We start from the raw sequence: 25,075 nt of genomic DNA on the forward strand, positions 1-25,075 counted from the left end.
GGTCAACAGAATCCAGCCACCCGCCTTGGAGCTTCTGCTCCTTGTTCGAGAGAGGAAAGAGCAATGACCAATTCCTCACGGAAGAGTCCTAGGGGGTGGCTTGTCCCTTCAGGGTCTGTCTCCCTGTGTTGCAAACTCTGCAGCAGGAGCCTGAAAGCCTGGCCCTATGGACTTGGGCTCCCAGGGCTGGCACTGAGGGGCCAAAACAGCAATGCAGACTCTTCTGGGCTGGGGCTGGAACTTGATCTCTGAAGCCTGGGGAGGAGGGTGGCTTCAGAGCCTGGGCTCCAGCCCAAGTCACCTTGTCTGCACTGCTCTTCTAAGTGCCATAGCATGAATCCGAGATTAGAGACTGGGGACTTAGGAGACTGGGGCCGGGAGCTGGCTAGCCCCACCCAACTAGCCCTGCCTCCCATCTCTGCCATGGGCTCTGGGATACATCGGTAGAACCAGCTGGGTCTGGAGCAGTGCTTCTCAACCTGTGGCCCGGTCAGCACAGAGCTGCGCCCCTTTGGGACATCCTCAGGGACAAACAGGTCGGATTGGATGTGTCCCACAATGGAACCTAGGTTGAGAACCACTGGTCTGGAGGAGCGGATTGTGCAAGAAAGAGCTAAAAGGAAGTTGCAGAGATGGAGGAAAGGCTCCTGGAGGGAAGCCCTTGAGAGCGGGGCTGAGAGCCGTTTGCTACGGCAGGGAAGGCCCTGGGACATCAGGAGAGTTAGGACTGTGCGCACTCTAAGGTTTTGTGCGTGTTTTTGAGCTTGAAGGTGCTAACCCAGACCTCAGGAAGACTGGGGTTCCTGGACTTGTCAAAGCCTCACAGGGAGCAGCCAAGATAGGCAACCGAGGTCAGAGGAGGCTTGCAGGGCTGCCAGGATGGTTTCCCTGGGAGGAGGCCACTCATTGATAAATCCATCCCTCAACTTTCTGGCATTCTTCCAGGTTGGAGACGTCGTGGGAGGGATCTTAATCTGGCTCGACAACAGCTGTGATCCCAGAGCCAGAAGAGCAGTGCTCAGGGCCATGGCCTTGCTGGCTCGCTCCCACCCCCAGGACGTGGTTCTAACCTGTGTGGCTCACACGCTCTCATCGCACAGGTAGGGAGCTGCTTTGTTATCTCCTCAGTCCAGTAGTTCTCTTCCTGCTCCTACTGCCAGGCCACAGGCCGGGAGGGGTCCGTGGGGCTCACACAGTTGGAGGGAGTTTCCTGCTGTGCAGAGAGCTGTCCACGCTTACGAAGAGGAGATGGCCAGGCCCAGCCACTGAGGAGCCAACCCCTCCTCCTACACTCCCCGGGATGGAGACATGCCACTTTTCTGGAGAATTCCAACATTGTCCTGATTTCTATGGGTCACCCCACTTCCTCTCAGATCCAGTACAGGGCCAATCAATGATTTGGGGGCTCACTCAACATCCCTGGCTCATGAGGTCTGGCTGCTCCTTACTGCAGGAGAGAAGGCAGAGATGGAAAAGGCCCATGAGGCCCATCTGTCTATCCCCTGGAGACCAGTGCAGGATTCTTACCTGTCGTCAGACCCCCCAGTTATTCCATGGCTGAGGAATTGGTGACAAAATGCACTCATCCTTATGGAGCGGTGGGGCAGAGGTCAATCTCTTAAGACAGACATTTCCAGCCCTTATTGATCCAAAAGAAAAGAAAAGAAAATCAACAAAAAAACCATCCCCTAATGACCAGATCCTAAATGCAGTGCAGCAAGCAGACAGCCAGCATTAATAGCTCTGAGAAGGGGGAGTGCCTCTTTCCACCTCAATAGATTGTTAACTTTCAGTCCTGCTGGTTATTGCTGATCACTTGGAAGGGTCAGCCAGCTGAGGGGTTTGTAACACAACCCCCATGTGCCTCGGGGCCATGAAACCCAACTGAACCCTAGCCAGAGGTCAAAAGTCCAGCTTTCCTTGGCATCTTCTGCAATGCAGTTCTGCACAGACCTGAGAGAAATTTGTGTCACACTGCAGAGCAAATTGAAGAGCGGCAGGAAAGAAATGGAACTTCTTACCCAATTCAGTTATCAGAGGAATACAGTGTTGGTTTTCAGATTTCTTTGAGTGTTTGATTTGTAAACCTTTCTGAATTTCAGAATCAGGTCTGAATTTCTTGGAACAGCCACAGTGCTTTCCAGGGGCTGTGCTCAGAAGTTACAGAAACTCGGCAGCATTGGCACAGAAGTTCAGTCAAGCTTCCGGAAGAGCTTGCTTCCAGGCCATTTGCCCTTGAGTTGTCCAACCTAGGTCTCAATGTCCTAGGGCTTCACCACCACGTCCGACCTTCCTCACCAAACTTGGAAGTCAAATGACTGGAAGTCTTTTGGATCCATCTGCAGTCTTCCTCTGCAGATGCCTGTGGGGACCAGCAGGACTTAGATCCGCAAGAATGGAGGAGGGGGATTTCAGTCCTACTTTCCTTCCATCTCTGTCACATTGGGCTTTACAATCTCCTCTTCCAAGCTCTTGAATCTTCTCAGATCAAGGCATGTGCTGACTCACTCTCTGACCCTGTCCACCACACTGCAGTAGAATTGAGCTGCTAAGAGACACTTGGCCAAACGCTGGGTCTCTGTTAGACCCCCAAAGAGCCAGAGTAACTCCAATGATGTCAGGCAAGTTTCTCGGGACTGACCGAAGTGAAACAGAGCAGAATTTTGCACAGTCTGCGGGTCACAGTTTGGTGGTCATTCTGTGGTCAGTACATGCTCACTGTCTTGGAAAGAGTGGGTTAGCTTTAGAAACAAGAACCCATTAGGGGAAAGGAATAAATACAACTTTCTCTGAAGGGACTTGCCCTGCCTTAGCCTCCCTGCACCAGTGGCTGTCTTCTCTGGTATTCCAAGCCTCTCCCTGGGGAAGGCAAGAGATGGCCAAGCAGGAAAGCTCTGACGTGTGTTTCTGAATTTGCAGATGTGCCATTGAGTTGTGGAAGGCCTTGGGTGAAGAACCACAGCTCACCAGGGAGGTGCTGCAGCAGCTGCTGGACAAGCTCCAGCAGAGACGCCGGGAGGAGACGAGCAGCCATGTGTCTCTGGCTGTAAGTGAGATTTGAGATGTCACCTTGCGAACCCGCCACCACAGGGAAGATGGTGCATCTGTGTGTGTGTGCGAGTTTCACCTCTTCTTACCTTCAGGCCATGGCTCCACCACACATTGAAGCCGACCTAACTTAAATGGGCAGACAGCCGCCACAGTGATTCCATCCCTGGTGTGTGTCCGCACTTTGCTGCTCGTGTCGGCAGTGCCCGTCCTCACCAGAAGGGCTTGTCTTGATTGTAGGGTCAGGGTGGGGCATTGTGGGAAGGCTCCTGAAAGCCAGTTGAGGAAAGCGACGTGGTGTCTGCACGGACGCTGCATCGACCTGACTGCATCGACCTGGACTCTCTGCCACGTGTGGAGGTGGAGTGACGAATTTGGCACCGAGGGGCAGTTCTGACGATGGGAAGGAAATTCCATCCTTAGGGGGATGCAGAGTGAGCGGCCTTGTGTTGACCTAACTCTGGAGTGCAGACCAGGCCTTAGTGTGTCCTCGCCACTTCCAATCAAACCAAAGAGGGGTAGTAAAGTTTCCCCCAGGTCAAAGTTACACATCTGAAGTGGTTTATCTGCTGGTACCCTGGCTCAGTTGTCTTCTGCTCCAGATGGCCCTTTAGTGAACAGGTGCAGTTCAGGTGTCTCTTGGAAGTCTCCAAGTATCTGGCTCTGTAAACTGTGGCTAGAAATCTTCCCAACATGGCATCCTGAGAAGTCCAGTACTTTTGACTGGGCCAGAAACACTGGGCCTAGGAGAACGGATCTCCTCAGGATGGTTTCAGCCCTTCCAGTCATGGCTGGAAAGCCAAAGCACAGGCTCTGCACCAGAAAGAGAAATAATGGGGAATAACGTCATCCAGACTCTTCTCATCTTTCCATCCTGCTTCCGTTCCAGGAATGGGGGAAGGTTCAGGAGCCTCCAAATGTCCCCACCCCTCTCAGAAGCCAATACTCTTTTGTAATACGCTGGAGAGGAAAGGAGACATGACAAAGGGACAATAGCGAATGGCAATGGGGACAGGTGGCAGATTGGGAGAGCTGAGTGAAATTCTTTCCCCCCTCCAGGCAATGAAGACCATTTATGAGCTCCTTTTCCTACGGGGATACCGAGAAGCCATCCTGCAAATGTATCCCCAGCTGCTCATTCTCTGCGTCAGGCAAGTGCAGTACGTGATGGATCAGCACTTGCCAGGGACCTACATGGCCAGGCAGACATCCAGCCCCGAGGAGGGATGCAGCTGCCTCAGTCTCCTAAGGTAATGACTGAAAGGAAAAGGAAGAACAGATTTGTTGGGCTAAACACATGGGGGCTGTTCACGGCCATCAGTTGTTCGGGTGCTGTCGTTAGCCCAGGCTCAGTTGGGAGCAGGTCTCTCTTGAGGGAAAAGGGTTGAGAGCCGTGCATTCTTGTGAGTCACACTCGCTCATCTGACGCCGTCCACAGCCCAGCTGCTTTCCCTACACACTCAGGCAGCAGCCATGTTTGTGCATCCATCCACGTCTGCCACCCGCCAAAGGGTCAGTGCTTTCATCAGTGCCTGCTGAGCAACTCCGTGGGCCTCTCTCCCCGAACGCGGACAGACCCACACCGGCAGCACCTGGGGACAGGCCCCGCAGGACGTCAGCCTCACAGGCAGACAGGAGGAAGAGGGACCAGTTCATCTGGTTCTGTGGGCACAGTTAGGGGCTTCCATCTGCACGGGAAAGAGAGAGCGCCAGAAGACACCTCAGGTGGCGTAAACTGATGGAGCTTTGCTCGATTCCACCAACAAAGGATCTGGACCCACATGCCCGCTTGAGTCCTGTTACCTGTCACAGTAAAGAATCAAGTATTCAACCATTGGGAGTGATGACACCAACCATCTGAAGAAGCTACAGTGTCCCTAACTGGTTCCAAAGTCAGTGAAACTGCAGTGTAGACAGGGTATCACACTGGATCGATCCTTGGGGAGGCTAGCTACTGCTGAGCATGCTGGGTGTCTCAGGACTTGTGCAGATTTGCCATGCTTGGGGCTGATCTCATTGCTTGACACTCTGTTTGTTTGTTTGTTTTTGTCTTTAGCACCTCAGTGGAGGCTGTGAAGACGCTTTTCTCCATGCCTGGCTACTGGAAGGAATTTGCCAGCATCCAGTTTCATCGGGGTTGGGACATGATAGCCTCCCGATATCACTACTCGCAGGGGGTTGGCCTGATTGCAAGGTAGGAGCTCAACGTTTCCTCTTCTTTGGGTCTCTCTTGGGAATGGGATTTCCGTGTGAAATAGTCCTCAGTTCCAGGCTGCCAGCTCAGCCCAGCAACTGGAGCTGAACGCTCTCTCCCCCTTGAGAATCAAAAGGGACTTTCTGTTCCATGTTCCAGAGCCACGATCGAGTTTGAGAACCCTCAGCTCCCTGCAGTTTTCAGAGAGGCAATCACCATCGTCCAGAGTGGGAAGGAGGAGGAGCAGAGAACTATCGCCCTGGCTTTCTGCACTGAGGTGAGATTCATGAGTTGACAGGCAGAAGTGGGCTTTCTGGAGAGCAGCTCAGGACAGCAAGCTCTAGGCTACATTGTCAGCAGCTTAGCAGCCCTACCGCCAGCTAGCTCCTCTCCGCACATGGATGGATGCGGGGCATGGCAAAGAGAGGGAGGGAGAGACAGGGTGAGATTGCTCCTGGCTGGATGTGCCCAGATGGGGTTATGGGACAAGAAGCCATGTTTCTCCAGTGCCCCAAGGCCATGCTTCTCTCCTCACCTTTTCCTGGGGTTCTGCTTTTCTTCTGCCCCACGGCTCTCTCCATGGCACTCAGTGAGGTCTGGAGATTCCCCTTTCCCTGGGGGCTTATTTGTGACTTGTGCATTAGTCTAAATTTGGGGAAGGAACCAACTGAAACAGCAGCAATTGGCTCCCTACTCACCAGAGACTTTGCATAGGAGGAAGTGGCCCTTTGGGAAAGACGACTGTCCAGGGAACAGACCCCACAATAAGACCTCTGCTCCTCAACCTGATCTTCATTTGGCTCTTGCCAGTTTCTCCAGAGTCCTTCCATTGACACCATCCTGACAAGATCAGCCCTCCAGGCACAGCTCATGGACTGGACCAAAGATGCAAATTCCATCATACGGAGGCTCAGTCTGCGAGGCCTTGGCAGTATTGTGTTCCAGCCAGAAAAGGTGAGAGCTGGGGATTGCCCAGGGAACCCAGGAAGCCAATGTCCATCAAATAGCTCAGAAATGAGAGGGAGAGCCACACACAAGCCTTCTTGTTTAAAACACAGCCCTCAAATGGTGGAGGTGCTTTCGGAACAAATCAAGGCATGCCATGCTCCCTGCTCCCGTGAGCTGAGCCCTGATTGCAGATGGGATGCAATGGGGGAGGCGGGGTGAGCAAAGACAAAGGTGAGAGTGAGCAACTGGCACAGAGTGACAGGAGAATGACTTTCTGCCCCGTTGGGGGGCTGTGCCCTCCGTGGTTTATCATCCGTGGCAGTGGTCCAGCATGTGCTCCAGGTTGTCACCTGGGATAGTAATGAGCTGCCTTCTTCATTCCGGCAGGTGCAATTCTTACGGACCCAGCTGCCAGCAATCCTGGCCATGTTTTGTGACAGGGATGGAAGGCGTGTCATGGAGGCCATGCATAAAGCTGCAGACATCATCCACCTCCTCAACAGGGAGGGGCTTGGCTCCATCTCCCAGGACATTGCTGTCAGCCTTCGCCCCTTCATTGATGACGTAAGGCTTGGAACCCGCAGAAGAAGCCCATTCCCCCACTCCAGCTGTCTGTGATGCCCTTGTCTCTCTCTCCCCATCCCCTTCCTCCTGCCCCTCAGGCCTGCCATGGAGCCGCCAAGGAGTGCCCCCGCCATGGGTGGGGAATCTCCTGCTGAGCCACCTCCCTGTCAGAGCTCTTCTCTCCAAAGCTCAGCCTCAGTGCCATGCTCCCAGCCCCTGCTGCAGCCTGGCCTGGGGGAGAGGGGGCCTGGCACTGGGCAGATGACCAGCTGCCTGGAGAACATAGGCCCCCAAAGAGGTGGAGATTCTCAGCAGGAAAGAGGAGGGTCGGGAATGGCCCGGCTCTCAGGGGCACCCAAGAGCCAAAGAAATGCTGTCTTTTGGAGCAGCCAGTCCCTGCCAGGCTCCAGCAGCTGCTTCTCCCCTTCCCCACACCAGTCTCCAGCAGCCTGCCTGCCCTCTCCCCTCATCTTCTCGGGTTCTAGGATTCTGTGCTCTCCAGACAGAAACTGCCTCTGGGACGCCCTGGGCTGCACTGTCCCGCACAGGGTCTCAGGCCCTGCACAAGATGTCCATGGCGCTGGCCTGGTGGCCTCCCTGCTCCCGCCAGCCCAGGTAGTTCACACAGGGGAACCGGAGCAGCGTGCGCATCACCACCCAGTGGCGTTCTGCTCTGATGCTGCCTGGCTTTAACCGGGGGTCCCCACCCCCTGTGTGTCATTGCCAGGAGAAGGGCAGTGTGCGCTCAGCTGCCATTGTACTGCTTGGCAACGTGGTGAGCAGGGTGCAGGACCCCGACAAACCCTTCGTGCAGCAGGAAATCATCCACTGCTTGCTCCCCCTGCTGCTGCACCTTGAAGACCAGGAGGAGAGTGTGAAACTGGTAACTGCCACGGTCGTTATTGCCTAAAGAGCAAAGAGCCAGTATCTCCTGGGGCCCCCACTCCAGTCATCGCCAGAGTCCCTTGCCCAAGCAGAGTCTTCTCCTCCCTGCTTCACTCCATGCTGGAGCCAAGTGCCTCATCCATCCTCACAGCACACAGCACAATTGGGAAGAAAAGCCTTCTTCTGGGAAAGAGGTGGGGCATAGCGTAGCGGAGCCGGAAGTCCTGCTACTGGCCCCGGCATGGCCCAGGGCCTGCGTCCCCCTGAAGTGCAGGGCCCCCCAAAGCACGGGGCCCTGGGCAACCACCCCAAACCATCCAAAGGACAGGACGGTTCTGGCTCTCTCCAGCCAACTCTCCCTTTCCTCTCCTCAGCACACTCCTGTGGAGAACAAATGACAGGAATCTCCACTGGCAGGAAAAGCAGGAGAACAAGGGACGGGGAAGGTTCCATGTCCCCCAGACTATCCCTCTCTCAGGGAGAACCCTCTTGGTCTCCTCTTCTCTTGCAGTCATGTAAACTGACGCTCTTCCGCTGCGCAGTGTTCCTCAGGTGGGCTCATTTGAAGACCCTCTCCCACAGCTTGGCCTGGGATGGCTCCTCACAGCTCTTGAAGTGTGTCTGGATCTGCTTGGTAGGTGAATTCCTTGTGCCTTGAGAGGGGTGAATGGGGACTTGAGGAAGACCTTTCTAACCCTACACCCTGAGTACCCATCCGCTTCCGTCGGGCTGCAGGACTCTGTTCCAGGCTCTCTGCTGGCTCATTTCGGCAGGACTTACAATCCATTCACATTGTTGACATTTTTCTCCACAATTCTCCGACCTTCAAACTTTTGTCTGTTCAAATGAAAGCTGAGGTTCTGGAGAACACAATAGGGACTTCAGAGGGGTGCTGCTCTGGTGTATGGGTTCATATTGGCGGTTGCCATGGCCTGGCTATATGCTTTGTCTTTCCTGGACTATTCGCTGTGGGAAGAACATGTCATTTGTATATTGTGCATTTCTTCCTTCTTTCTTCCTAGATGCAGAACAACGAGAGCCACATCCCCAAATTCCTGTTCCAGGCCTTACAGTACCTGGAAAGCTCACAGACAACAATAAGACATTCAGCAGCCCGATTCATTGGTAAGCAGAGCAAATTCACTTGATCTTTTCTCAATGCTTCCTTCAGAGCCCTTTTCTGGACGGCTGCTCTGTTCCCTCCAACAGCACCAGAATCCTAAAACGGGGTGTGTGTGTGAGTGTGTGTGTGTGCATGTGTGTGTGAATAAACATGTATTCCAAGATGAAGGGAGCAACTTAGCTGAATCGACTGCACCAACTTCCCCCGCCCACAACAATTCTTTGGCTGCGCCTAGGGGAAACCAGCAGGATGTGAATTCAGTCTCCTTTGGAAATCAGCCTCTCAGTAACTTCTGGGCATCTGATGCTTTCTCGAATATGCTTTGTGAACAGATGTAAGGAATGTCTGGAATTTCCCAAAGGTGTCTTGGGAGAATGGCTGCATCATGAGCAGTTTTCAGGAAAGGATCTGAAAAGCCATGAGAGCCATTGTATTCATTGTTTGTCTAGGAAATACTATCCACCATTACTGTGATTTGTTGTCTGAAACAGTGAATGAAGATGGCATCTCCCGCCTGTATGAAGGTAAGGAAATACCTCTGTGTGTTTGGGCCTCTGGGGGAAGCACAGGGGTGCAGCACAGGGCCTGAACACAGCTTTGAATGTGTCCCTCTCAGTCTAAGGACAGCGTTGAAGGAAGAAGGATGGTCACGTGAGCTTTCATCGTGGTCCCACAATCTGTGCATGGGAGCAGGGGAATTCCATCCCGAGCTCCTAGTGTAGACATAGCCTTAGAGCTGTGTGGGGAGACTGTCTTCATGAAGGTCAGAAAGTCTCTAAAGGAAGGCCTGACCGAATTGAAAAGGGCTGTTGGTATTAAGGATGATGATGATGATGATGATGATGACGATTCCCCTCTGTAGGGAAAGATTCATCACCTGCCCTCCCTGGAATGGAGTGATTGCAGGCCAGGGACCTTCACTCCGAGATTGGTTATCAGCTCCTAGGAAATCCCATGAGGGCACATGGGTAACACTTTTCCCTGTGAGCTCTTCAGGAATGAAGGCACAGGGCCACAAAGGATTTCAGGAGACGTTAGGAGCCGAAATCCCTTTGTGGATCTCGGCCTAAATGTTGTATGGTTTAATGTGGCTGCCGCTGTCACTTTCCTGTTCCATCCAAAGAACAAGTGCCCCCAACCGTCTGTGTGTGCGGGTGTGTGGAGGAGTGTCTGCCAGCAGAGGGGGAAGCTTTGCAAGAATGGGGTCTCCTCTCTGTCCAGGGCTATTTTGGGAGGAGCGGAGTTGTTGTTCTTGTGCCCTTAGACTCTTGGGGAGCTAACAGCAGGGGGCAATGGCCATCGGAAGTGGAGGTTTCCTAGGTACCAGTCACATCAGCATCACGGGGTTTTCAACCCATTTCCTCTTGGTTTCAGCTTTTCACGAAGTGCCTTTATCAGACAGGACCACGTGGTACATCCTCAACAGATATTATAAATGGTTGCAGAAGCTTGGAAATCTCGTGTCGGGTTCTGCATTTGACTAGGCAACCGGGACCGACACAGACGAGCTCTTTGTCCTGCTATGGTAAATACAACAGACGCTTCTCAACTTTTTGGTGTCCCTGGCCTCTGTTTGCCAGAAGCTGGGAATGCGGGACAGGGGACTGATGACTAGATGATTGCCTGTCCCTTCATTCCCTCTGGGGCACCTGGCATTGGCCACTGTCGGAAGACAGGATACTGGGCTAGATGGACCTTTGCTGTGGCCTTTCTTATGTCCTTATGTTTGGAACCGGGGCTGAACAACGAGGTGGATATCAGCAGATGACCCAAAATTATGTCGATTAGTCGGGCCTAGAGAAGACTTGGAAGAAGTTGAAAGGGATCAAAGAAAGCCATGTCACTGGGCAGCCCCATGGCAGATGAAAACCAGCGCTGACCAAGGCAGGGCCATACACATGGAAAGCAGTGAGGTGAACGACTCCTCCATAGCGCTGGTGTCAGAGGCCAAAGCACGGCTGGTTGGACCCAGTGGTTGGAGCAGTGGCGCTGGGGCCTCGTGCTCAGAGTGGTGGAGGCCGAGCCGAGGGGAGCCAAGGGTTGGAGCCGGAGTCAGCAGTCAAGAGCAGGATTGGAACAGGCTGGGGAATAGGGCAAGGGCCGGATTAACGATCCCCGGCCAATGGGAGCTGTGGGGGGGCAGAGCCTACAGGCAGGATCAGCCCCCGGGACAGAGGTTCCCGGTGTGGTGCTCGTCGTGGTGACGTGGCTGGCGGGGATGAGGAACGGCAGCGTGCGGAGCCTCCTCGCCCCCACCCCAGCCAGGCAGAGCCGGCCCGGCCGCAACGCAGCACGCAGGGGTTTAGTGGCTGCAGCCTGGGCCCCCCTTAGCCCTACTCCTTTCCTGAGTGCACCATTGCCCCACTTCTGCCCCATTCCCACACACTGGTACAGGGCAGAACCCCGGAGCTGATCTCTGAAATCTCTCTCACTAGAAGGAAGTCACTGCAAAGGCAGGACAACCCCACCTTTGGGCACCATGGAGGACATCTCATCCCACTGCACAGAGCCCTACATTCACACAGCTTCTCGCATGTGGTTCCCTCACTCATCAGAGCCAGGTGGAGAGAGGAAAAATTCTCCCAGACTCCCTTTTACCATTGCCAGCCCAAAGGGTAGCAGAGGTTGCGGGGGGTTGGGTGCTCTCTTTAAGAAATGCCAGCTCTCAGGGAAGTTGCCAATGAGCATCAGCAAAGTGGGGTGGGGTTGTGCTGTGGAAAACTACCCTGCTTGAAGGTTTTGTTCTTCTCATTTGTGTTCCTGCCCTTTCTCCCTCTTCCAGACATCGAGAGGCCAACAGGAGCCAATTGAGCCCACCACTGATCCCATCTCTTGTGAGATGGCAAAGCAGCTTTGCATGGGAAGGAGGAGACAGAAGAGGCCGAGCAGCATGTGCCGGGCTGAACCAGCCACACAGAACCCCATAGTCTAGGTGGAGAAAGCCAAGCCCCACCCCAGCCCTGCCGGACATGCTCCAACTGGAGCATCAGTGTGTAAGCGAGCAGCTCAGACCGCTGAAAATGGAGGATGCACACTGTAGGCTCCAGTCCAGAAGCAGCTCAAGCCCCTGACTGCAGAGCTCTGAGGCGCCGAGACCCAGCCACGTCCCTGGGGGCCTGCAGACATGCAAGGGAGATCGGAGACTCTGGGAGTTTCCCACGCCGGGAACCCAGAGACCCCCAGCCCATGGCCTAGAGACATCTCCAAGGAAGTAACCTGGGTGAACTAGCCATTGTCATCCGCAGTGCTGGATCCCCACTGACTCAATGGCACTGAAGGGCAGCTATACAGACTCCGGCCGTTGGGCCACACAGCATTGAGGGAGAGAGTAGCCATATTGTCCATTGCCATCGGGCCACACGGGCGTAAGAGACAGGATAGACATATGGACTCTGAGCGTTGAGCCACACAGCCCCGACGGAGAGGGCGGCCGCACGGACTCTGGTCGCTGGGCCACGCAGCCCCGACGGAGCGGGCGGCCGCACGGACTCTGGTCGCTGGGCCACGCAGCCCCGACGGAGAGGGAGGCCGCACGGACTCTGGTCGTTGGGCCACACAGCCCCGACGGAGAGGGCGGCCGCACGGACTCTGGTCGCTGGGCCACGCAGCCCCGACGGAGCGGGCGGCCGCACGGACTCTGGTCGCTGGGCCACGCAGCCCCGACGGAGAGGGAGGCCGCACGGACTCTGGTCGTTGGGCCACACAGCCCCGACGGAGAGGGCGGCCGCACGGACTCTGGTCGCTGGGCCACACAGCCCCGACGGAGAGGGCGGCCGCACGGACTCTGGTCGCTGGGCCACACAGCCCCGACGGAGAGGGCGGCCGCACGGACTCTGGGTGTTGGGACACACACGCTGCGTGGGAGGGCAGCCATTTTGACACTGGGCATTTGGCCAAACTACCCTGAGGCTTAGGGAAGTTATTTGATGTCAGCCATGGGACCTCGCCCCTTCACTCCTCAGACATCGCTCATCTGTCACCATGAGACCGACCCCATGACAGAAGACTTTTGGGGTCAAGATGCAAACGGGAGTCGAAACAAGGAGTGGCATGTGACCCCTCTAAGAGATCCTCCCACTCCTTTACCAATCTGGGGGTGTTTTATCTCCATGCACCTGCCTCAGGAATGGATTTGAGCAATTGGGGAATGTTCTGGGGCAGAGTGACCCATCCGGAAGTGGGTCATGTGACCCTCCAAGAGCTCCTCCCACTTGGGGTGGGCCTCAGCCCCTTAGGACCCACCAGAGAGGGGATTTCACCAAACATTTTAAGTGCCATGGTGGGGTGACCTGCCCGCAAGAGGGGTCCATCACCCCTCCATGAAATCCCCGCACCGTCCTCTGCTAATCAGTCAGGGTTTCACACACACGCTTTAGGCCATCCCAGAAGGGAAACGTAACGATCAGACTAGGCAGTGCCCGAAGGTCTAGGCCAGAAGCCGCCGATCTCTGGAGCTCCATGTTTGCGAGGCTGGCAGCATCGTCCTGGAAGTCGCAACACAACACTGCGGGGAAGAGCCCATCTCGTTCCAAGGATGTCTTTTGAAGAAACCGTGGCCTAGACCTTCGGGCTATACCTCTTCTGGATTGGTACACGTTTCCCTTCTGAGATGGCGTAAAGTGGGAGTGAAACCCTCGCCAACTGCTAGAGGGTGGTGTGGGGACGTTTTAGAGGGACCACGGGATTCCTGTTGCGGGCAGGTCACTCCACTGCAGCACTTCTCTTCTTTGGTCAAATCCCCTCTCGGGGTGGTCCTACGGGGCTGACGCCCACTTCAATTGGTAGAGGACACAGGGAGGAGTTCTCAGAGGGGATATACAACCCCCTTCTGCGTGGGTCACCCTGCCCCGCAACCTTCCCTGATTGGTCAAATCCAGTCTCCGGGTGTGTAAAATGCTGGTTGCCCCTGCCAAATTTTCCTAAAAGAAGCGAAGAAAGGCATGTACCTTTTGGGTTATCTGTCAGGTGGCCATCTTGGACTTGGGAAAAGAAGCTGGTGACCTTTAGCCATTTCCTCTATTAGTTTGGGTTGGGGAGCACACTCCCACGCACGGATTGAATCCGCGTAGATAGGGTCTAACATCCAGGCAGAGACGACGCAAAGAGGGATAGGGAGGGTTTTTAGTTAGGTCTACTCGCCCGTTCCTGTGTCCATCATGGAGTCCCTCCCTGACGTCCAATGTCAAGAGAGCAGCAGCCGTCCATCGCTGTCCCTGCAAGAGAAGGGAGAGAGAACATCAACATGACCTCCTGGGTGTAATTGTTTGGGAGACTGGAGCACTTCCAGAGTTCAAGTTTTGTTAATCCACCCCTTCTCTAGCCTAGCCTAGTCCTTTTCCCTCTCGTAAATAAAGTCTTGTTTGTGTGCTTACCACTGCCTGGCGTTATTTTCTTGTGCTAAGGCAAGTTCTGACAGACTGGCTTTACAAAGGGGACCATGTGGGAAGAATTTACTGTCAGGTTCCCTGCATCTTCTGAATGGGGTTTGGGTTCTGCCCTTTTGAAAGGAAGGAAAATCCTTCCAGGTGATCCTACGGGGCTGAAACCCACTGGGATTACTTAGTAATCTGTCCTCTTCACTTCCATGTTTGTGACCCTCTGTGTCATAGGGAAGTAGCCCATGGCTCATTATGCATCTTTGGATTTAAAATGGACACGTGTGGTGTACAGATGAAGAAGGACAACTTTTCAAGTCCACTGTGCACAGAAATGGGATGGACACTTCAAGGATTGAATACAATGCTTTGATCTTCCATCTGTTCATTAAAGAAAGACAAAGGTGCAGATTTGGGAGGCTCGGCACTGAGTTCCCCAGGATCATTCCTCTCCGCGTAATTCCCATGATAAATCTCCTCTCAAGGAGGAGCCTGAGGAAGTGTGATCAGGGGAACTACCCAGAGCACCAGATAAATCAGGGCCCTGAGCTGAGAAAAACCAAGCCTTGGAAAGAGGCCCAAGCAGCTCAGCCGTCTTGTCCTCTGCCGTCTTGTGTGTGTGTCGCGTGTCAGTGTCGCGTGTGATTTCGGTGTCGTGTTGTCTGCCGTCTTGTGTGTCGTGTGACGTGTCCTATGTCGTGTCGTGGGCGTGTGAGACGTCGTGTGTGTGTATGTGAGACGTCGTGTGTCTCGGTGTCGGTGTCGTGGGCGTGTGAGACGTCGTGTGTGTGTGAGACGTTGTGTGTCGTGTGTGTCGGTGTCGTGTATGTATGTGAGATGTGTGTCATGTGTGTGAGATGTGTGTGTGCAAGACGTGTGTGTCATGTGTGTCAGTGTCGTGCGTCGTGTGTCGTGTGTGTGCCGGCGTGTTTGAGACGTTGTGAGTCGGCGGGTGTCGGTGTGTGTGGTGTGTGTGTGTGGGCATGTGTCGTGTGTGTGCGGGCGTGTGTTGTGCGTGTGTGGGCATGTGGTGTGTGGGCGTGTGTGTGAGACGTCATGTGTGTGTGTGAGATGTCGTGTGTCGTGTGTGTGTGCGTCAGTCGTCCTGTGTGGTGCGTGTCAGTGTAGTGTGCGTCGGTGTCATGTGTGTCAGTGTCGTGTGTCGGCGTGTGGGTATGGTCCGTGTGTGTCGGCACGTGTGTGTGTGACGTCGTGTGTGTGTGTGTCGACATGTGAGAGACATCATGTGTTGGCATGCGTGTGTGGGTGTGTGTGTGTTATGTTTGTTGGCGTGTGTGAGAGATGTCGTGTCCCGTGAGCGAGCGCGTGAGTGTGTGTCGGCACGTATGAGAGCCGTCGTGTGCCTTGCGTGTGTGTGTCGGCATGTGTGAGAGACGTGTTTCTGTGTGTGAGGCATTGTGTGTCATGTGGTGTTGTGTGTGTGTGTGAGACGTGGTTGTGTGTGTGTTTTCTTGAGTGTTTTGTTGGTGTGTGATGTGTTGTGTGTCAGTGTTGTGTGTGATTTTTGTGTGTGTAACGGGTTGTGTGTCGTGTTGTGCGCGTGCGACGCGCACTGTGTTGTGTGTGCGACGCGTGACGCGCTGTCTACAATGTGCGACAGGCTGTGTGCAATGTGTTGTGTGTATAACATGCAACGTGGGGTCTACAACCCGCGACGTGCGATGCACGAGCAACACTCAACGTGCTGTGTGCTACGTGTTGTGCGTGTGACATGTAAAGTGTGACGTGTTGTGCGTGACGTGTGATGTGCTGTGTGTTCAACGTGCAACATGTCAGTGTCGTGTGTGTGTGTCTCAGTGTCATGTGTGCCAATTTGTGTCATGTGTCGTGTTGTGTGCATCGTATGTCTGTGACATGTAGTGTGTGCGTGCGCACGACGTGTTGTGCATGTGCATGTGCGTAGTGTGACGTGTGTGATGTGATACGTGCGACAAGCGACAAACTGTGTGCAACGTGCTGTGTGTCGTTGAATGTATGTGAGACATGCTGTAGGTCGTGTTGAGTGTGAGACGTGTTGTGGGTCGCACTGAGTGTGTGATTGTGACATGTGGGTCGTGTTGTGTTGAGTGTGACATGTTGTGGGTCATTTTGTGTTGAGTGTGTGTGTGTGTGAGATGTTGTGGGTCGTGTGTGTGATGTTTTGTGTGTGATGCTTTCCGTGTCATGTTGTGTGTGTGTCTGTGTCGTGTGTTATTTTTGTGTGCCGTTTTGTGTCACCGTGTGTGTGTGACGTGTGTGCGTCCGCGCGTTCGACGTATTGTGCGTGTCCGTGTGGGAAGTGCGAAGTGGGATGGATCAACTTGCCGCCCCCTTCCCCAACACTTTAGCCCCCTGTCGTAAACATGACCCTCCCCCCTCCCCAGGGTGCTACTGACACTAAAACGACCTAAAAGACCCCCGACTGATCACTATTGGCTGCACCCCATTGCCACTCGCACTTCTATGCTGCTGCTGGCCAAACCCTCCCCCAAAATCTAAACCCCACCCCCTACCCGGAACCCAACTGGAACCCTGACCCCATAACCTGCCCCCCAACTCGAAACCCCTGAACCAAAACTGTAGCCCAACCCTCACCCCAACCCGAACCTCCAGCTCTGAACCCAGACCCCCGAAGCCTGACACCGCTTTAAGCCAGAGCTGAGTTCCCCATTCCCACCCTGGGCAACAACAGTGCAAACCACACCCTCCTGCCCCCCGCCCAGGGATCCTGCTTCTTACCTGGTTTCAGGGCGTCCGCAGGACCCCGCAGCTTCGCCTCCCCGCCTGTTCCACCCACCGCCTGTGCTTCCCCGGAGGGATCTCCAGACTGTCAATGCTGCCCGGAGCTTCCCTTCCCTGCCAGGCCTGAGCAACCAGCGCTTGTAACCAGGCCACTCACAGCCTCCCCGCGGGGAGCGTATGGACACAAACCGGCTGGAGAGCAGTTAGGGCAGGAATCCCTGGAGACTCGGGGAGCATCTTCAGTGGATGAGGGTGACACACCCCACAGGAGCTGAATTGCCACTCGGGTCTAAGTCGTGCCGTGTGGATGGGGCAGCACGGTTGGGAGGCTCTGTTTGCTGTGGTGGATCCACTGGGGGTTGATGTCGTGGGGGTTGAGTGAAGACCCACTAAATTGACAGCAGAGCGCTCTCCAGTCACCATTGGGACTGCGCCGGGAACGGCAGGAGGAAGGGAAGTCGACCGAAGAGCATCTCCCGTCGACCCAGCCCAGTGTAGACACAGCAGTAAGTCGACCAAAGCGACGTCAAATCCAGCTCTGTTATTCACACAGCAGGAGCAGCGTAACTTAGGACGACTTCCTGCGGTAGGATAGAGTCATAAATAGAAAGAGAAGGCTAACCACCTTCAAATCCCTCCTGGCCAGAGGAAAAACCCTCTAACCTGTAAAGTGTTAAGAAGCTAGGAGAACCTCGCTGGCACCTGACCAAAATGACCAATGAGGAAACAAAATACTTCAAAAGCTGGCGGGAGGGAGAAACAAAGGGTCTGTGTCTGTCTGTGTGGTGCTTTTGCCGGGGACAGAACAGGAATGGCATCTTAGAACTTAGTAAGTAATCTAGCTCGGTATGCGTTAGATTCTGATTCCTTTAAATGGATGAGAAAATAAGCTGTGCTGAATGGAATGGATATTCCTGTTTTTGTGTCTTTTTGTAACTTAAGGTTTTGCCTAGAGGGATTCTCGATGTTTTGAATCTAATTACCCTGTAAGGTATTTACCATCCTGAGTTTACAGAGGTGATTCTTTTTAGTTTTTCTTCTATTAAAATTTTTCTTTTCAGAAACTGAATGCTTTTTTATTGTTCTTAAGATCCAAGGGTCTGGGTCTGAGGTCACCTATGCAAATTGGTGAGGATTTTTACCAAACCTTTCCCAGGAAGGGGGGTGCAATGTTTTGGTGAGAATTTTTGGGGGAAAGACGTTTCCAAACGGCTCTTTCCTAATAAAAAACCCGGTTACAATTTTGGTGGTAGCAGCGAAAGTCCAAGGGCAAAAGGTAAAATAGTTTGTACCTTGGGGACGTTTTAACCTAAGCTGGTAAAAGTAAGCTGAGGAGGTTTTCATGCAGGTCCCCACATCTGTACCCTGGCGTTCAGAGTGGGGAAGGAACCTTGACAGATAGACACAGTGTGAGGCCTGAGTTTCCCCTGCAGTCTGGATGCTCAAACACCGGCTTGGCAACACAAGTCAGCAAGCCCAGGCCACATAGAGACAGGCTCAGTGTGCAGCGTGGACAGACCCTCCGACAACCCCAGTATTGTCAAAAGAGGAAATCCTGCCTGTGTTTTGACTTGCTGGTAGAAGAGCCGAGTGACATTGGAGCTCACTGAGCTTCACTGACCAACGCAGCGCTCCAGCACCTGAGCTCTCGGGCTCCCTGCTGAAAGAAAAGCTGAAGGAGCGACCAAGGTCAAAGAGAGGTGCTCGTCTTTGGCCCAGGGCAGGGAGTCCCACCCTCAAAGCGAGAACATTTCTCTCTTTGTCTGTCTGTGTTGGGGCAGGAGTGATAACACGTCTCCTGCATTGGCTATTTCAGAGAGTAGTTTCTGACTGTCTTCTCAAAGACAGGGTGCGAAACAGGCCTCAAACCTGACTGAGCGGAAACAAGAACGATGCAGCTCGACGGAGCCAGCTGAGACTTGAGATGTGCCCCTTTGCTCGAGAGAGGGAATGACCTGTGAGGGGACTGGAAACCTGACGGGCCAATTCTTAACTTGCACTCTCTCCGCATCTTTCCTCTGAGTGCCGTCACGGTAGCTTCAATGCTCCAGCACCGGGCGCCCTGCCAGCTCTGGGCCCGACAAGCTTTCCTTGGGATTGGATTCTGGAGAGCAGGGGGGCAGGGAAGCAACAGGTGCATGTGGCTCCGTGGTGAGGTTTTCCTTGCAAGATGTGTGTGTGAGTCTGTGTGTGTGGGAAGCACTGAGTGTGGCTCTCTCCCTGAACCCACAGAGGGCGAGGGTGGCGGGAGCGAGACAGTAGAAGTATAAAGGGGCAAGGACGGGCGTAACGATGATGACTGTGTTGTGTTTCATTCCTTAGATGTGGGGCCACCACCTTTCTCTTGAGCCTTGTCGTATCCCAGGGGTAAAACTCACCATCTGTCCAGCTACAAGGGCGTGTTTGTGTTCATTCCTGCGAGCCACACAGGGGTTTGATGTTGCAGCTTCCAATGCTCTGGCTCTGCCGGGAGAAGGGGCAATTCAGGCCATCCCTGAGCTGAGGGAGGGAGATGAAATAAGATGGGTCCCAAAGATTGATCCCTGAGGAACTCCACTGGTAACCTCCCTCCAGCCTGACAGTTCAGCTTTCAGCAGGACCCGCTATAATCTCCCTGTTAACCATTTCCCTATCCATCTTTCAATTTTCATATTGATCCCCATCTTTGCCAGTTTAACTAATAATTCCCCATGTGGCACCATATCAAACATCTTCCTGAAATCTTGGTCAATTAGATCCACTGCGTTTCCTTTGTCTAAAAAATCTGTTACTTTCTCAAAGAAGGAGATCAGGTTGGTTTGGCATGATCTACCTTTTGTAAAACCATCTTGTATTTTGTCCCATTTACCATTGACCTCAATGTCCTTAACTACTTTCTCCTTCAAAATTTTTCCAAGACCTTGCATACTACAGATGTCGAACTAACAGGCCTGTAGTTACCCGGATCACTTTTTTCCCCCCCTTTCTTAAAAATAGCAACTATGTTCGCAATTCTCCAGTCAAACGGTACAACCCCTGAGTTGACAGATTCATTACAAATTCTTGCTCTTGGGCTTGCAATGTCATGTGCCAGTTCCTTTAATATTCTTGGATGAAGATTATCTGGGCCCCCCGATTTAGTCCCATTAAGCTGTTTGAGTTTCGCTTCTACCTCAGATATGGTAATATCTACCTCCATCTTCTCCTTCCCATTTGTCATGCTACCGTATCCCTAAGATCCTCATTAGCCTTATTAAAGACTGAGGCAAAGTATTTGTTTTGATATTGGGCCATGCCTAGATTATCCTTGACCTCCACTCCATCCTCAGTGCTTACCGGTCCCACTTCTTTTTTCTTGGTTTTCTTCTTATTGACATGGTGATAGAACCTTTTACAATTGGTTTTAATTCTATTTGCAAGGTCCTTCTCACTTTATCCCTTCATGTTCTGACCTGAAGAGGGTAGCTTTCCTTGCTGATCCCTCCCATCTTCCACTCCCTGTATGCTTTCTCCTTTTTCTTAATCACCTCTCCGAGATGCTTGCTCATCCAGCTTGGTCTACAACTCCTGCCTATGAATTTTTCCCCCTTTCTTGGGATGCAGGCTTCTGATAGCTTCTGCAGCTTTGATTTAAAGTAATCCCAGGACTCCTCTGACTTTAGATCCCTAAAGTTCTTCAGTCCAATCTACTTGCCTAACTAATTTCCTTAATTTTTCAAAGTCAGCCCTTTTGAAATGAAAAACCCTAGTTGCAGATTTATTTTTTGTTGATCCTTCCGTTCAGTTTGAACTGAATTAGCTCATGATCGCTCGAACCAAGATTGTCCCCTCCAACCATTTCTTCTAGGAGGTACTCACTTCTCACCAAAACCAAATCTAGAATGGCACCCCCTCTTGTCGGTTCAGCAACTACTTGATGAAGGAATCCATCAGCTATCGCATCTAGGAACATCTGAGCCCGATTATTATTACTAGCACTCATCCTCCAGTCTATATCTGGGAGGTTAACGTCTCCCATGATCACTCAGTTTCCATGAGTATTTACTTCATTAAAAACATTAAAGAGGGCTCGATCCATATCCACATTAGATCCCGGCGGTCTCTAGCACACTCCAAGCACTATCCCAGGGGAGTCTCGAGTCGTTTTCTTCCCCAATGTCCTTTTTGCCCAGACGGACTCTGTCTTATCCATTCCATCGCTGATTTCTTTACATTCTACCTCCTCATTGATAGACAATGCTACTCCACCACCTTTACCTTTATTTCGGTCTTTCCTAAACAGCACATACCCTTCAATACCCGTAGTCCAGTCACGACGACTATTTCACCCTGTTTCTGTTATCCCGAGAATATCTGGTTTCACTTCCTGCACCAGTACCTCTAGTTCCTCCATTTTGTTACCAAGGCTCCTCGCATTAGTGTACAAACATCTTCATTTTTGCTGTTTGGCCTCGCTCACATTCTTTACCCAATGAGGCACGGTCATTCTACAGTCAGCAGAACCTATTAGACTGGTATCCACACTGACCTTCCTCCTTATAGCCATTCTCCTACCCACCGCTGTATCCTTTCTTACTTTGTTTTCTTCCCTCTCAAGGCTAAAATCTGGCGTGGAGATTACCTGGACATCCCCTAAGCAACCATCTCCCCCAGATTCCTAGTTTAAAGCTCTCTTAATCAGTTGTGCCAGCCTCCATCCTAGAAGTCTGTTTCCTTCCCTACTCAGATGAAGTCCATCCCGAGAGAACTGTCCTCTGTCCAGGAATGCCTCCCAGTGGCCATACATCCCAAAGCCCTCCTTCTAGCACCACTGCCTGAGCCATCTGTTGACAGTCATAATCTTGTCACGCCTTTGTTGACCTTCTCCAGGAATAGGCAAAATCCCACCACAGATCACCTGAGCCTCGATTTCCTTAAGCGTCTTCCCCAGCCTAGCACAGTCTCCCTTAATCCTTTCCAGCGAGAATCTAGCTGTATCATTTGTTCCCACATGAAGGATAATTAGGGGATTCTTTCCCGTTCCCTTTAGGATCCTTTTCAACCTCAGATCTACATCCCGTATCTTAGCACCTGGAAGACAGCACACCCTTCTATTCTCTGGATCAGCTCTGGTTACAGGCCTGTCTAGTCTTCTCAGTAAAGAGTCCCCAATCACGTAGCCCTGCCTTTGCCTGGTGACGATGCTATTCTCCAGTCTATCCCCTCTTCCCTCTGGCTGCAAGTTCTTTCCATTCCTATTCTCCCTTGTAATCCTCTTCAACCCATCCTGTATCCTCCTGGGGCTCATATTTGGTGTAGTCTCCATTGACTCTTCCCCTTTTCCTATAGGACTAGCCACTCTTCTCTTCCTCCTTGCCCCTCCACCTTCAGTGACTACCTGTTGAGCCCCTTCTTCATTTTCCAACTCTCAAAAACTATTCCTGAACTCTATTTCTCCTTCACTAGCCCGTCTTTTCCTCTGCCTGGTTTTTTTTTAGTTACATGCTTCCACTGACCACTTCCCTCACCCAGCAGTCTCCCCTCAGAATTCCCCAGTCCTGCTTCCATCTGCAAGTGAGAACTTTTCCCTTCAGATACCTCATGTCTTTGCTCCATCATCTGCTCAAACCCCTTTCTAAACTCAACCAGACTTTCCACCTGCATCTCCAAACCTCAGATCTTCTCCTCCATCAGCTCGAGCAGACGGCATTTCATGCAGACAAAACTCTTACCAGGTCCCCCCTCCAGGATCATGGACATACGGCAGCTTCCACAGCCAGTCATCTCCATTGTGTCTTCCACGACATGAGTCACTCCCACCGCTGCCTCCGTGTCTGTCATCGCCTTCCCACCTAAATCCTGTTCACCTGGGAAACACCCAAACCCCACCCCCCACAGCAACAACAAACCCCAAACAAGCACCACAAGACAAACTCCCCCTCAGACTCTCCTGTTTACAGCCCCGTTTGCTGGCTCCTGTGCCACGGCCTGACTGGCTGGCTCCCTTCATAGGACCCCGAGTCAGAGAAGCCCCGGCCCCGAATCAGGGCTTAGCTTCTCCCCCAGCACAAAGCCCCCACAAGCCTCGACACGTACACATAATCCCAATACACAACCAAATACCAACACCTTCTCCCCCACACCATTCACAGCTGTCGGTGGGTCTTGGGGAAACTCTGGTGGACCAGAGGGGGGGCAGGTGTCTGATGGGGTGGGTGGGGTGGCAGGGGGCGGGGAGGGGGCCCAGCTGGGAGGTGGAGGGGTCTGTGTGGTGCGAGCTGTGGGAGGGTAGGGGATGGATTGGTGCTGTGGGAGGAGGAGAGGGGGGTTGTGGACAGGGGGCGATTGGGTTGTCGGGATGGGGACTGGGTCTGGGAGGGATGTGGGGGAGGGAGAGGCAATAGGGGACTTGGATCGGGGACTTGGGTCAAGGGCATGGCTGCGGCTGTTGGGTTGGGTTGGGTTGGTTTGGGAGGGGCAGCACCAAGGCCGCCCCCAGGGGGACACAGCATGGCTGTGGGGGGCTGTAGGGAGGGGAGGGGTCTGTAGGGTGGGGTGTCTCAGCTGGGTGGAGTGGCTGCAACATGTGGGGAGCGGGGGGGGCAGAAGGGGGGCCAGGGGCTCTGAGACGTTCTGGAGAGCCCCCGGCCGTGCCCCTGCCGTTCCCCCCCCCGCAGCCTCCGCTCCCGGCGCCGCCGGCCCATGCTCCGGGCAGCGGGGCAACGAGCCTGGCCGACCCCGGGGCTCTGTGCGGTGCGGCCCAGCGGCTGGTCCTGGGGCTCCAGGTAGCGCGGTCAGGGGGCAGGGAGCAGGGGAGGGGTGGGTTAGAGGGCAGGGGAGTTCACGGGGGGTCAGGGGCTGGGGGGTAGATGGGATCGGGGTGGTGAGAGGGCGGGAAACAGGGGGTTGAATGGCAGCAGGAGGTCCCGGGGCGGTCAGGGAGAAGGGGTGGTTGGATAGGGCAGAAGGTCCGGGTGGCAGACAGGAAGGAGGGGGGGGGTTGGATGGGGCAGTGTGGGGCTGTTAGGGGCAGGGGGATCTGGAGCCCCTCAGGGAACAGAGGGGTTGGATGGGGCCGGAGGCCCGGGGCGGCCGTCCGGGGGCGAGAAGCGGGGGTCAGATGGGGGCGTGGGCCGGGCCATGTCTTGCTGTTTGAGGAGGCCCAGCCTCCCCTAACTGTCCCTCCGTACAATTTCTGAAACCCTATTTGGCATTCAGGCCAAAGTTTGCCTGCCCCTGGGTTAGGGCCTGATTCATGCAAAGACCCATTGGGAGTGTGTGAACATTGCCCCATTTCTGAAACTGGAAACAACCCCCTGCACAGGGCTGGGAAAACAGAGCAGAGCGCTGGAGCCTGAACCCCCTCGTCAGAGACTGCGATGAAATCCTCTCAGGCATTGGCATCCAGACAGCAGGAGTATCTGGCTGTGTCGACTCTCTCCTCAGGCCCTGAGCGACCAGCACCCCGAGCCAATGCCTGAGATGACGGGGCGTCCAGGATTTCCCGGTTTATGGATCTTGGGTAGCAGATAGAAGACCCCTGGTCAAGGTTCCAGGGGCGGGTCTGTGCAGATTTGTTCTTGTGCTTTTTCAGGGAGTTTCTTGAGCAGATGGTGCAGTTTCTCTTGGTCACCCTGAGTGGGATCAGAGGGGAATGGGCTGGAGAATGTGGAGTTGGAGAGCTGCCGAGCAGCCTCTTGTTCATATTCCGACCTATTCATGATGACGACAGCACCTCCTTTGTCAGCCTTTTCCATTCTGATGTCAGAGTTGTTCCTGAGGCCGTGGACGGTGTTGTGTTCTGCACGGCTGAGGTTATGGGCCAAGTGATGCTGCTTTTCCACCACTTCAGTCCGTGCTTGTCGGGTGAAGCACTTGAGTCCAGTCTGCTGTTTCAACCTTCAGGAGGATTCCACGCAGAATCCTTCTTTTTGTTGTGTTGGTCGGAAGGTCTCTGTGGATTAGTGTGTTGTTCAGAGGTGTGTTGGAAAAATTCCTTCAGTCGGAGACGTGGAAAGTAGGATTCCAGGTCACCGCAGAACTATATCATGTTGGTGGGGGTGGAGGGGCAGAAGGAGAGGCCACACACGATACCCACTTCCTGGACACTACAGTGTTAATAAGCGATGGTCACATAAATACCACCCTATCCTGGACCGCTATACTTACCTACATGCCTCCAGCTTTCATCCAGACCACATTACACGATCCGTTCTCTACAGCCAAGCTCTAAGATAC

This window comes from Caretta caretta, chromosome 4 (assembly GCF_965140235.1).
Source record: "Caretta caretta isolate rCarCar2 chromosome 4, rCarCar1.hap1, whole genome shotgun sequence".
In the NCBI taxonomy this organism is placed as follows: domain Eukaryota; kingdom Metazoa; phylum Chordata; order Testudines; family Cheloniidae; genus Caretta; species Caretta caretta.